At 41.7% G+C, this 15,023-nt stretch overlaps 1 protein-coding gene across 4 annotated transcripts in view; it reads right to left on the reverse strand.

Annotated features, from left to right (window-relative positions):
* TANC1 (tetratricopeptide repeat, ankyrin repeat and coiled-coil containing 1) overlaps positions 1-10,276 on the reverse strand; it is an 84,629-nt gene extending 74,353 nt beyond the window's left edge. For 2 of the 4 annotated variants that reach the window (XM_031053221.2, XM_005153724.4), the window contains exon 1: positions 10,203-10,259. The gene's annotated coding sequence lies outside the window, so the exon portion shown is untranslated. Of the gene's footprint in view, positions 1-10,202 lie in introns of all 4 variants that reach the window. The other 2 variants (XM_031053222.2, XM_031053223.2) reach the window with 2 other exon arrangements.
* Between the last annotated feature and the right edge of the window lie 4,747 nt (positions 10,277-15,023).

A 15,023-nucleotide genomic window follows, 5' to 3' on the forward strand; every position in this document is an offset into this window, starting at 1 on the left:
GCAGGGCAGATCACCACAGATGGTAAGAAGGTCTCTCAGAAGAGGAAAATTTCTGTGATAGTTGACAGAAATTTTGACAGGTCCACTCAGGAGTTTGAAAACAAGACTGAAACACGACTACAGGCAAAGGAGGCAGCAATACAGCTCCCTTCAGTTTGCCCACACTGGTACCTCATCTTTTTGCTCATGTGCTGGCTGTGTAACTTTCACTCCTATATTTAAACCAAAGCTAAGCTTATTCCTGGATACTTTAACAATACATTAAGGAAACTACAGCAAAGCCATCAACAGCATTAATTATCATCACTCCCATCCAAGTGATGCAAAGTGGCAAGGAAGCAGTTTCGTTTGTGTAATTGGACATTGTGGGCCCTCACACACTTTCAGGATTTTCTTCTTTGCTTTTTCATGAAATTTTCCTCTCTCAAAAAAGCAGTTGTTTTACTACTAATTTTCTCATAACACTACAGGCCTCCATTTTAGACACTGATGCCCAATACAGGTGCATGTTCTGAACTATTTTTTTTCACATGTCATCTATCCCTAGGAATTCTGGGACAGTATGCTTTCTAATCATAAAATAACTTATCTTGAAATGGCTGGGAATCACAGCCACTTGCTTTTGCCAAACATCAAATGCAGAGCTCCATCCAAACTTGGTATACAAAGGACACATTAAATACTTCCTACTTCACAGGCCTAAAAATAGAGACAAACATATCTAGTATTAAGTAAGCATTTTTGGAGGTTTCAGTGTGACTTTTAAGATATACTAATCTGGTGTAAAATGGATGTTGCTATTTTCTTCATTACGATATGTATCTTCTAGTCCCAGTTACTAGATTTAGACTGGCATGTGTGCAACAACAGCTTGAAATATAGAGTCATAGAATCATAGAATAGTTAGGGTTGGAAAGGACCTTAAGATCATCTAGTTCCAACCCCCCGGCCATGGGCAGGGACACCTCACACTAGACCATATCACCCGAGGTGTCATCCAACCTGGTCTTGAACACCACCAGGGATGGAGCATTCACTTCCTCCCTGGGCAACCCATTCCAGTGCCTCACCACCCTAACAGTAAAGAATTTCTTCCTTATATCCAGTCTAAACCTCTGCTGTTTAAGTTTCAACCCATTACCCCTTGTCCTATCACTTCAGTCCCTAATGAATAATCCCTCACCAGCATCCCTGTAGGCCCTCTTCAGATACTGGAAGGCTGCTATGAGGTCTCCGCACAGAATCGCAAATATCCATGATGACAAAAAGTAACCACAGTCATTAAGACTTCTTTGGTTATGGTAGAGAAACAGAATGCTAGAGTTTGGAAGGGGACCTCTGGGGGTCATCTTGTCCAGTGCCCCTGCTCATGTAGGGCAAGTCATACAAGATGATCTTGGAAACCTGTATAAAAAATGCAATGCAGACAGAGTTCTTTCCTTCAGAAAATGCAACTGCCTAAATTGACTAGTTACCAAACAGATATTCGTCACCCCCCCCGTGAAAAACAAAAATAAAATCAAAAAACATGGAGCCAGATGTAACTTCTACATGACCCTAAAAGGCAGAAATAAGTGGGACACAAAGCTCACACATACCAGGGTTGTTATCATTGTCCAGAACACATTAGCACAATTGAACATACACACACATACACACACACTAAAAGCATAAAGCAGTAATCCAAGTGGATAAAATAAACTAGTGAACTTGAGAATTTAACAGTAACATTCTTGAGGCTGCCTAGAGACTAAACATTGAAGTTACATGATCTAGAAGGCAGGTGAATCAGAATGTACCCGAGGCATCTGTATATACTGCCTCTTCTCCCCCAGAGCGTCTTAAAACATATTACAGCTCATAACAGCCCGCAGGGAGGGTAGTATTCTTATGGCCGTTCATTTAAGAGGAAGAAAAAGCAGTTTACTCAAAGTCATACTGGACAAGTCTTTACAAGACAGCCAAAGGGGTCAGCTGCATATTTCCGCTACATCGTGCCAGTGCTGCTACAGTTCTCTGTGTTTTCTGAACTGCGCTGCAGAGTCAGATGAGCAACAGAGACAACACAGGAAAAATAGCAGGATCTCATGGCTGGTACAGAAGGAAGGAAACCACTCCTCCAAATCACAACAAACTGTTAGATTGGTTCAGCTGTCTCCTGAAATCTCACCCATAAGAATGTGGCAAAGCAGAAATATTACCCTCCCCACTTCTCATCTCAAGACTTTTTTTTATGTCTGCTGTGAAATGTAACCCTTCCATTTTTAATTATTTGATTATGTTGTTTTATGGACAAGACTCAAGCATTCTTCTACAGTGTAAACTACAAGGAAACACTCTAACATCCATATTCTTCCAATTCCTTTTCCCTTAAAGCACTTTTCATTTTAATGTACAAGGTAGTAGCATCAACAGACCTTGTCACAGTGTTAAAATTAGCTCTGTTTGAACATTTATGACAGGCAGTTTCTACCACAATGGGCTTACAAGAAAGCCCTCCAGTCCTGCCACAACCCAACATGTGGTATACTCTCTTTACAAAAGCAGATTACTGAAATCAATTAGATTATTCACATAAACTAGATACAGGTTTTAGCTACTACAGACTTAGACATAAGTCCACTACAGACCTCAAACTAGGGAGAACAAACATGGAACATCCCAGAGTCTGCTCTTGAAGAAAAATTAAAGGCTTGTCTATGCAAGGCGAAAAGTGCCCCACATTCACACCCTGCCTCATTCTGCAGTAACTCCCTGGTGTAGACAAGATCTTACATGCTCTTACCAAAAATATGAAATACCTGGCAAGCCCATATTTATTAAAATTTTACAGTTGTCCTATTGCTTTCAGTAATTAAGCAGCCAAGCACCACTAAATCCTCTAATTCAGATGCCAGAAAGCATACCCTCCACAGGCAAGCATCCAAAAAAACCCACATTTAAATCCTCACAACCAGAAATTAACTAGTGGTGGAATACAAACTTGCATCCTTCAAAAAATTAACTATTCATGAAAATCTCAGGTCTGCATACAGCTTTACAAGTTTGTCAAGACTGCCTCACCTTAACCAGTTAATGAGGTGCTTGCAAATCCCATGTAAATCAGATGAGCCGAGTTCACTGATTTATGAAAAAAACCCCACAGATCTCACATGAACAAGAACTCACCTCAAAATCCCACAAACTGAAGAAAAAAAAATGCAGATAAACCAAATTCAATTCTTCTCATGGGGAAAACTGAGAATTGAAAAAAGAAGGCACAAGCAAGGCTTGCTAAGGAAAAAAGCATTTGGTTTTCCTATTAGCAGACATGATAAAACTAGGAAGAAAACAACCTTGTTTTTACAAGATTGGAGGGACAATGTTAGATTTCTCAGATGCCAGTTAGGCAGAGTCTTGGAACACTTCATTATGAAAATGAGCTCTCTCAAGAAGCCCATTTGCCCAGTGTGATCCAAGATGCAACTCTGTTGTAGAGGACGCAAGAGCTTTGGAAGAATCTTCTGTGCAGGCACAGGGGTGAGGGGGAAGAAAAAGAAAAAAGTCCTAACAAACCATTTAGTATATTCCTCTGGTGCAGAGCTTTGAGTTCCAGCAGAACAAAATAACTTCATGTCATTTTTGTCCTTCTTGCCCTGTTGTCTTTTAAAAATAAAATACAGCATTTCTGGTCAAGCAAAAATAAACCCAACATTATTTAGATCTTTTTTTATCCAAACTTTCATAATATGTCTAGTACCTCTAAATGAGTGTAAATAAAGTGCTGCCATCACATGACTTACTTCAAACCTACAGAAAATACACCTGTAATGTACCACAGTGGCCCAAAATATAACTTAGGGAATAAACAAAAACTCTACACACCAGGTTTGCATTTCCAAAGTTTAAAGTATATCAGTGGATTCTGAAACTGTACATTAGTTTGGTATATCATGCTAGAAGACACAATGTTCTTGTATTCCATTCTACCTTTGCCAAATTTAGTTTATCTGAGGATAAAGCACAGTTTTCCCCCCAGGATCTTTCCATTGTCTCCTGCATTTTTCAAAGCAATTCTTGCTTGAACACAAAGATTCTGCATCAGTAGCTGGGAAGTGCTGAAAATTTTACTTTGCCACAGCAAAACCATGTCTACACTTTGTGGCAATAATATTCCTCCCTCTCTGCTTCAAACTTCCAGTTTCTGAAATATATTGTAGAAAAATCCAGGAACTCAAGCCTTACTAGCACAAAAAAAACCCTTTGTGACCTCAGTGGGAATTTAGCCCAATGTAAAACAGACCTTGAGGCATATTAACTAAATAATCAACTCAAAGGCATTTCTGGTGTAAAACAGTCTCCCTCCAAAATCCACATTAAGAATACTTTGTGTTTCATCATTCTTGCTCAAAACCAACAACCACCCCCCCAAACAAACAAACAAACACAAAAAACAGCAAAAATCCAAGCCTGAATCAAAACCAACTCACACATTAAACTCTCTAGAAACTTCCATCTCATTCAAGTTTAAAAAAAGGTCATATTTTGCTTCTATTTATTTTTACTTGTGCATTGTTTAAATCCTAACACGCTAAAGTATGGTCAGAAATACAGACTGGAAGGAAAGGAACCTGTGAAGAAAGAAATTAATTAGGTTCATTGTATGTGACTGAAAGAAGAACAGCTCAATCTTTAGACCTCTCAAAATCTGGTATTTTTCCAGATAAAACAAAGTGGTTTAATCTGGACTCTGTCTTTTCAGCAGTTAAACACCTCAGCTATTTTAAGTGCAATGCTCAGAATTTGACTTAAAACTATCAGCTTTTGACAGTCACAGATATTTAATAACTAATAATCATACAAAGTACATGGCAGCAAAGTTCCACCAGAAGCTAGTACAAGATTTAAAGATGCAAAACTCTTCAAAGCTAAGCAGAGCACTCCACAGTCTAACTCCAGCCACATAGCTGCAGAGTTCACATTTACACACAAACATGCACATCAAAAACTTTCTTTCAGGGCGTTTCCTGTGTTGCTAACAAGTTCCAGCTTCTCTCCTGCTGGATCTAAATTTAACAAAGACTGAGTCTTAAAAAAAAACTAAAACAAAAAAAAACAACAAACCAAAGAAAAATCCCACCAACAAACAAACAAATTAAACAAAATAAAACCCCAACCCACACAATATACACAACTCCAATGCAATGCAGCAAACATTTTACAAGCACCTTTGTTTTTAAAGCTGTTAATTATCAAATAGACTAAATATACAGCAAAAAAGAAAAAAATAATGCTTTCACTCTACATCTTTCTGAAATGGTGCTTTAAATGCTACTAGGTACAGGAAACACAAGCACTAACAGTTGTTAATTCAATAAACTTAAAAGCAAGTGACCCATATGGAGGAAGTCAGCAGTTTAACTAGAAGCCAAGGCTCCCCAGCATGTCCAAGTGTGCTTTGACAGACAAGTTAAAAGGACTAACCACAACAGTAGCTTGGATTAAGCAGAAAAGACTCCTTACAAAATCTACAGATTTTGTTAGAAGCATGCTAATTCTTGAGTATTTTAATTGCAGGTTTGTCTGAGCAAGGGAGTGGGAATATACAGGTAGAAAGCAAAGGATAAGAAACAGCTTAAAGTGAAGGAGGGCCGCATTCAGTTATGAGCCCAGGGATGAATGTGCACATGCACACACCACCCTTGTCCCAAGATGCATCTACCCATGGGGCTCCTTCTTGAGACCATCCACACAGGCCATTCCCACTCCATCAGGGCAACTGCTTCAGTTCCTACACAATGTGGGACACGTCACACATTCACCTTTCACGCTTTTCTTTGAGAGGTTAATTCTTGCAATGCTAGAATATGATGCACCTTTTTTTAAAAAAGGTGTTCTATTTGCGTAATACCTGGATCACCAATGAGAGGGGAAATTTTACCACAGGCTAAAATGAGACTGACAACTCTTCTAGCATAGGCTACAAAGGTCTTCCTCTTATGACAGCACCCTGTAATTCAGAAATCTAAACCATGGAAATTTGCATTTATTGATAGTTCACAAGTCCTAACTTAAAGGAACACCATGTATTCAAGGCAGCTGACAAAAAAAGCAGAGATTCAAAACATGTATCTGTAGCTTTGTACCTTGCATGGTTGCCATATTTAAGACCACTAGAACTCTAAGTTGCATCTAGTTTTCCAATTTCATACATGTCTAGATACAGCTGAATCCACAGCTGTGAAGGCACATGAGGAAGAACCAGATGGTTTCAGGACCATCCCTAGTCCTCAAATTATTTTGGTCTTCTGTATTCCAAAAGTGCCCAAGACGTACTGCACAAAGCAGTGCTTCACCAAGTCAGTCACTATGCAAACACTGAAACCCCGTAACCCTTAGGCCTGCTGACACAGTATTTGCAGAAAAAGGTCAAATGAGCAATAATTTATTGAGCATTGCCACCAACTTCAATAACATCAAGATCCTAAAAGCAGCTCTTGATTTGACTTCAGAGAAATTTCAATTTCTGCTAACAGCTATGCAAAAAACCCATTCACTGCTATCACTAAACTGACCCCTGTTTAAGACCCTGTGAGATTCTCAAGCTGAAAACATTTTATAGTCAATGAAACATAGCAAACTCTTCTCTGCAAACACTTGAGAACTGACATCCCACGCAACAAGGCACAGATGAGGAGACACTTAAAATCTGGCAAACTGGCTGATCTGCAAGGCGCTGCATCTAGCAAGCTAGTGGAACTTCTGTTTTCAAATTGGCACCCTCTTTAGAAATGATTATTCCAGATCAAGGAAAGTAAAGAAGTGAATTACTAAATTGGAGATGGCACTACCTCTGGAAGCAAAGCACATATTCCAGCAACTACTCCCAGTCACATAATGGAGAAATAACCAATAGACATTTTTTGTTACCTAGCCTTCTGCTTCGAAACCTGTACAAATATTACCTGCACACAGGAGCTTCTTCACACAGTATACAGGAAGGCCAAGCACTGAAGTTAAGATACTGCAAAGTTTAACATTCCAGTGCCAAAGTGCCTTTACAGATCAAGCCAATACCTTAACGGGCCTCTTCTCAGTAAGCGCAGAGTAGAAAACAAAAACAGAATTCCCAAAACACAGCACGGGAAACAGGACTTTCAAAAGCCTATACAGCACAAAATCCTGAAATAACTACAAAGTAAACTCAGCATTATTAGTCTCTCTGTGCAGCTGAAAGAGGGAGAGCAACAGGACATTTTAGCTATGATAAGGAGATCACTAGCATGCTATTTTGCTGAAGCACAAAACAAAAATGGCAGAAAACCTGTGTTTCATTTCAGACTCTCCCTACCTAAAATTGTCTCCACCCTAAGCAAGCAGGAAAGGTACTCTGCACTAGACTCTTAAAGGTATATGGTAAAGCTAAATACCTAATACAAAGCACCTCACCACCTTTTATACTTGGATAAATAATCTAATCAGGTAAGCACACTGGACTATCCTCATAAAATTTCCTAAGTACAATACTGAGGGATTTAATCAGCCATGCTGAACAATGAACTTTAAAAGAAGGTAGTAACATGTAGCATAGCAAGTAGACACATTAATACTAGGCCACACAATAAACATTCTGCATTAATGTGCAACTGATCCCTTTATTTACTTCCTTCAAGACAATATCAGAGAGTTTAAGACTCCACCAAAATAATTTTTTCCTTTTTAAAAAAGGAAAAAAAACCCAAAACACACCAACAAACAAAAAGCAAACAACAACAATACAAGGGACTTTTCGAACTAAATACACAACCAAATACAGTGATTATCACAGAGTGTTTCAGTGCTTGCTTTTGGGTTTTATTTGCAGTTTGGTGTTATACTATGCCTTACTGTTCAGAAGTCAGTTTACTAACAGCAGTTCCCTCTATACACAAACACATTTCTTAAAACTAAGACTTTGCATTTGTCAGGCCATATATTTTTCTAATTTTTTAATTGCCACAGCTTTGTGATAAACTCTCCAACCTCCATGTTAAATCTGGAGAGCTGAAAGCAACCAGAAGACACAAACTAACCCAGTTTTCTCAACCCTTACCCACACAGAAAACCCAAAGCTGACCTTTCTCTGTTTTTCTGGAAAACATAAAGGTCCAGCTCCTGGTAGAGCTTGGAATACAAGTTTTTAATCAAGGCAGCATTGCTACAGAAAAATCTTAATTGTAAAGCCATTAATATCTATCTCAACTTACAGATGTTTATGGGTGTCATTGCAAATAACCAACAGATCAGGTTGATGAGTTTGAAAACTTGCAGATTAATCTTTCATCTTCAAAGAAAGGTTTAACCTTGATGACAGTAGGAAATTCAGCTAAAGAAAAACAGAACACCTCTCCTAAGGCTGCTTAGCTGTCTTCAGAAGTATATACTCAGATCACAGTGTTGCTATGGCATCAACTTTGGGACTGTGGTTCAACACACAAAATGCCTTTTTCCTACAGACTGCTATGGGAAGCTGAGCAACTCTGGCCATGAACCAAATATGTTTTGGCTCAGAAGCAGACATAATTCTTCACCATTTGGACATTCCAATGGTTAGCTAAACTGAGGAAGCAGGACAACCAGCACTTTAGGGCATCCATGTAAACGAAGCTCTAAATGCATTGCCCTAGCAGCAGCAGAAAGAAGCTGTATTTGCACTTACCTTGCTCACTAGCATTATTTAATAACATAACCCTATTTTTCAAGCTCTCAACTGTCAGATCAGAAAAAATAGGAAAAGTTCATTTATGACAGCTGTGCATCAAGCTACTGTGGAGGACTGCAGGATTCAAACATTTTCCTCATTACCTGGTATTTTTAAGCATCAGGCTATTTTTAAGGAGCAGTTACCAAAAAATAGGAGTTAACACAGGCCTTTCAAATGTACTGAATAATCCCGCAAAACTGAAGTAGCCTGGATGAGTAAAACATTTAACATACTCCAGAACACCCAGCAATCACAGGAGCCCAAAGCAAACCTCCCACATTGCCAACTGTTAGCTTTCCAAATGGTAAAGTAGCATTTGATTCATCAGTCAGAAAACACAACCTCTAGAGTAGCCCAGATGAGTGCCACTTTTGCATTGCCACGAGGGGGAGAAAGAGGTGGCTATAAAACAGAACAGGGTTGAGGGGACCCACTCAGTATCACATTGAGCCAGTTCTAGCTTCCTTTCCCCTCTCACCACCGAGGTTCATCCTCACAGAAAGATGTGTCCCGTTATACTGTATTTTGAAAACAATCAATAAGGACCCACTTTAATCTCTGCCCAATAACTATGCATTATGAGGCTAGGGCAAACAACTAACCGAAATAACACTACTGAGAACTCAGAAAGCTTTAGGAAGCATGCAATAAATCACAGTTATTATACATTATTAGTAACTCGCATATTAGAAGAAAAATTATCATTTTATCCTTCAGACCACAGCAGGCAACACTGAGAACCACAAGGGCAGGACCTTCTGTTTCAGTAATCAAAACAAGGTCACTGCCAACGGATGCACACATGCACCTACACAGTCCATTCCAGTCTAGAAAGGTAAATAGCTGAACATCTCCCTTCTTGCCAACTCTGCCTGGAACATCTCATGCAGATCCGACGCCTGATTGAGTAATGCACGGCTGTCTTTGCCATCTGCCTTAACTTTAGCTGCCATACTACTAATGGGACAGTCGTGACATGTCTGCTTTGCGTTCTGCTATCAGAAACGAGTAACCACAAAGAACTCAAGTTTTCCAGAAAGCAGACTCTTTACTAATAAAGGAATAAAGATTTTACTAGTTACAGAAACGTGAAAGTATGCGCTGGGAGGCGGAAATCCCGGCTGCCCAGCAGCCCCGGGCCTCGCCCCTGCGGGAGCGCCTCCCCCAGCCCGCCTGGCCCGAGCAGCCCCCACCACCCGCCCCCGGGCCCTCCGGCCTCCTCGGCCGCCGCAGGCCGCACCTCTGCGCGCTCCGCCCAGCCCTACCCCCACCTGTGCCGGCCACGGCCCGGGCTCCGCCGCAGGGGTAGCCGCCGCCTCAGCCCCACCGCACGCCTCAGCTCCCGCCCTGCGCCCGTCCAACCTGCCCGTACACTCTCCTCGGCCAAAAAGTTTTGAGTGGCGTCCCGCCGGCCCCGAGCCCCCGCGCAACCCTCCGGACAGACCGGCCGGTTGGAGGGGGAGCGGAAGGCAGGGCTTACCTCCGACAGCGGTACCCGGCCCCCGCGCCCAGGCACTGCCGCGGCACGGCCCAAGCAGGGCTCCTCCGCGGGCAGCCTGGCGCGTCGGCGGGATGAGCTCACTGGGAGCCGGCAGCAGCAATCCCCGCCCCGCGCACCCTTGGCCGCCTCTCCACAGGGCCGCTCCGCGGGGCGGGGAGCGCCGGGGCGGAGCGGAGTCGGACGGTGAGGGCAGATCTTGGAGCTGCCTCAGTACGGGCCCGTAGCTCCCCAGACACAGTAGGGCGGCTGCGCGTCCAGAGCTCCATAGGGGGCGGTCGGGGAAAGGTGGGCAGCAGGGCTGCCACTACGACACCCGCCCTCCCTCCCCGGCCTGGTGGGGTCACCCCTGTGGATGTCACGTTTCTCGGTAGGCGAATATTTCATCAGCAGAAGCACTCCCTTGGGGACTCGCTTACATTACAGTTGCCTGTAAGAATTTGCAGAGGACAAAAAGATGAGTGGAATATGAATAATAATGATAGAAGATGTATCAGAGTGATCCAGGTTACCTGCTGAAGTGGGCTAGGCAAGGGATTTAGGACAGACAGTTGGGGAATTCTGAGTTCAGGAATGAGGACAGTGTCCCCCGCCCACGATATAGAACGGGAATTGCTCTGTCCTGGGAAGCAGCACTTCTTGACAGGATTTGGGACTGTGGCAGTAAAGCACTTCAACATGAAAGTTGCTGCACCAGAAAAGACCTAGTGTGCTCTTTGCCTATGTAAACAAGGATTAGTGAGCATGGGCAGGGAGGTGGTATTACTCTGAATATAATAATCATGGACAATACAGCTTTGGTAAAATCAGCAGTAGAACACTGTTTCCAGACTATCAGTATTTTCCAAGATATTGAAATATTAGGGTACAGAAGAGAGCTGCAAAACCAGTCTGAAGGCTGAAGGTGATGCCTAGCGGTAAGAGTTAAAGTATTTAGCTCTTTATCTTTATTGACGATCTGGATGAGGAAATTGAGTGCACCCTCGGTAAATTTGCAGATGACACCAAGCTGGCTAGCAATGTTAATCTGCTGAAGGATATAAAGGCTTTATGGAGGGATCTGGACAAGCTGGATTGATAGGCCAAAGCCAATGGTATGAGATCAATAAAGCAGAGTGCCGGGTCTTGCACTTGGGCTACAACAACCCCATGCAACACTACAGGCTTGGGGAAAAGTGGCTGGAAATCTGCTCAGCAGAAAAGGACCTGGAGGTGCTCACTAATGGCTGCTGGACATGAGCCAGCCTGTGCCCAGGCAGTCAAGGCAGCCAGCAGCATCCTGGCCTGTATCAGAAACCGTGGCCAGCAGGGCCAGGGCAGTGATCATCTCCCTGTACTGGGCACAGGTGAGGCTGCACCGAGAATACTGTGTTCAGTTCTGGGCCGCTCACTACAAGAGAGACACTGAGGTGCTGGAGTCCAGAGAAGGGCAATGAAACTGGTGAAGGGTTAGCATGCCCAGAGTACAAGTGTTACAAGGAACAGCTGAAGGAACTGGGGTTATTTAGTCTGAAGAAGAGAAGGCTTAGGGGGGACCTAATAACTCTCTACCTGAAAGGAGGTTGCAGTGATGCAGGGGTCAGTCGCTTCTCCCAGGTAACAAGTGATAGAACAAGAGGTAAAGGCTTCAATCTGTGCCAGGGGAGTTTTAGGCTGGATATTAGGAACAATTTCTTCACCAAAAGGTTGATCAGGCATTGGAACCGGCTGCCCAGTGCTGTGGTTGAGTCACCATGCCTGGAAGGGCTCAAAAAACATGTAGACAAGGTGCTTAGTGACATGGTTTAGTGCTGGACTTGGCAGTCCTGAGGTAACGGTTGGACTTGATGATCTTAAAGGTCTTTTCCAACCTAATTGCTTCTATGATGCTATGAAAAGGTGGCTTATAAGAAAATGAAGCATTTTTGTTTTACTTTGATGCATTAACTGAAGTCAATGCTACCTGTGATAACCCCCACAGGCTGTGGCAAAGTAGGCACTAAAAAGCATTATCTCTAACTGGTTTTTACATTTAGATAACCACTTCACATTAATGGCTTTAGTGTTAAAGTGGTGGGATTTTTTTTTAAATATTAAAACATATGTTTAGCAGTAATGGTTTGAATGCCAGTATTATGAGCACAACAGTTAGTAATATTAACAGAAATATTCATCTTATGTGTTCTCCCCCAGCCTCAAACTACTTGCCTCTTCCACCCCAGCTATTACCTGGACAAGGCCAAGGTACTCAGCTGCCTTACAGGTAACTTCTAGAATACAATTTCACATAATTAATTAATTAATTAATCCTCCTCACACGAAACAAGGAAAATGTAGGGACAATCCAAAATACATCTAAATTTTTAAGGCTTTTCTCAGAAAACTATGATTTATTTTCATATTCAATTCATCATGAAAAACTGAATCTTAATTTAACTACAGAATGCAGTGCCAGAATATTCTAGAACCTCTTCTCTACTCTCTGTGCATTTCACAGAGCATCTTTCAATGTCAGGGGTATAAAAGAGACTCCATTCTATGTGTGCAGAAACAACTTACAGGCTTGTGTACAAGAACATCCTCTTAGGAACATCTGACACAACTGCCTTGTATGGCATGAGCAGAGCACAGTGACATGGAGGCAAAGCCTCTCTGGGTCACACCACAGAGCCATTGGTTCTCTTGCACCTCCCTCATTGTCACTTCAGCAGCTAAGTAGCTGAAGACTTGTCCCAGAACACATGTAGGATGCTGCATATGACAGCCTGCAGCTTTTCTTTCTTCCAGTAGAGAATCCTCCTGATGACACTTCCTTCCCTCCGTTTTGACTTTGCAATGAGGCATATGTCTGGAAATAAAGGAATTTTCTTTCTCAGAGGGAAATGTCTTAGTTCTGGCACCCCTTTATGATTCTGTCTTTGTCTCTGAAACCTGAGACAAAAAAGTGAGCTATGACTCCACCGTTCTGGGATCTATTACTCGTCAGGCCCAGTGCTCACTGTCTCTTCCTCTGTGTATGAATCCAGAAGTTTTGAAGTTATATTTACAGTGAACTGGATTTCAGTCCTGCTGTTCCACAGGGAAGCTCAGAATCAAAATAAGGCTTGATTTTAGTGTTTCCCTATTTGTCTCAGTAGAGCAATGCTTCTGATACCAGCAACATAAAGATTTTTGCTCTCATCAGTAGCTTCCTTTGGGGGAGAATTTAGCCCACAGCTGTTTTTCTACTTTAACTGTTCTGCCCTCTGCTCCTTCCAGTCATTTGTTCAGATCATTTGTCCATTCCCAGCCACTGAAATTCTTCAGGTCTTTTTTTTTTCTTTTTACAAAGGTTATGGCCAGAGTCTCAGAATTATCATGCAAGCTTCTAGTAGTTTTAAAGCCTTTGGGGTGGGGGAGACAAGAACCTCAGACACAGCTGAAATATCACGGCTTCAGTGTTCACTGTAATGCTGGAGACTAGGGAATAAGAAATCAAATTTTTTTACTGTTTCTGCTCAGTGTCAGTGTTGTTTATGTTAGCTTGGGCTTCTCATCTTTACCTGCTATCTCAATGCTGGGGTTTGGAGGGTCCTTCAAAGAAGTTAATTTTGTAAATTCTAGGAGCTTTCTTTCAGTGTAGCTGTTTTTATCCTGTCAGATTCATTCTCATGCAAAATAATAATTTGGTAGAAAAATCTCCATTTACTGATTTTAAAACAGCTTGTTCTGTAAATAGTAGTATCAGCACTACTTTATATTCAATAGCTTTGTGACTGTTGGATTTTCAGATGTCTAAGAAGGTCTAAGTTCTCATTTTTGTTTTTTGCCTGTAAGTCTGTCCAGTCCACTGTTATTTGATGTCTTTTTCTGCTTCCTTTTGCAATGCCATTTTTGTGTAGTAGGACAATAGCAGGAGGTAGTCTCATCTTGGCTACCTGTTTTCAACCAATACCATTCCACTGAAGTATTATTTTCAGTTGATTTTATGTGAAATGAACCAACTGGCTCTAAAGCCAGCAGGGAAAGTGAGGAAGGAGAACAAGTATGCATGCACACATGGATTACACATAGGCCCATTTTCTCTATGAAACCAGGCTAGAAGTTGGACACATGCTTTACAGGCTAAACAGGAGAGTCTTACTATCAGGTTACAAACCACCTGTGTTAAACTAGTTTATGATGACTAAATGCACCAACTTATGTCTTGCACTTGCTGTCTGCCGCATATTCTGTAAAGAGCCTCTGTAATTTCAGTGATAACACATCAGAACTTGTTGTATTTGTGATGTTTAATCTCTTACGATGCTTTTTTGTCAGCAGTTTCCATAGGTGTAGATGCTACTTTGTACAAGTGTTAATATAATAAATAGTAAAAAATAATAATCAGTGATATCAACTAAAACACTGCAAATACCCTTACATTTATTACATTTGTATCCATTAATAATTTGTTCCCTATGTTCTTTACTGACCACTGTTTCCCAGCTCAGTTTTTATTATTGTCCTTCCTGATGCTTTGCTTCTCTTCTGTTCACCTATTCCCAAATCCTTCAATTATGTACTTTTAGAAAAAAAAATATGGGAAGCTGACTCCCATGGAAGGACTGGTCATTTAAGCTTATTACTTTAGAACAGTATATGCATTTAAAACAGCAAATGCATGCAGTGCATCCAGTTTTGCCAGACAGATTTCTAAATTCTTTAAAGCCAAGGCCTGCAGAGCTTTGGGACATTCTGCCACCCATTCCACACACACACCCCTAGCTCCCCCCCTTTTTTTTTCTTCATTACAATGCAAGGCAGCAAGGCCAATTTTAGGCTGCTACTAAAGGACCAGCAGCC

The sequence above is a fragment of the Melopsittacus undulatus genome, chromosome 4 (assembly GCF_012275295.1).
Source record: "Melopsittacus undulatus isolate bMelUnd1 chromosome 4, bMelUnd1.mat.Z, whole genome shotgun sequence".
NCBI lineage: Eukaryota > Metazoa > Chordata > Aves > Psittaciformes > Psittaculidae > Melopsittacus > Melopsittacus undulatus.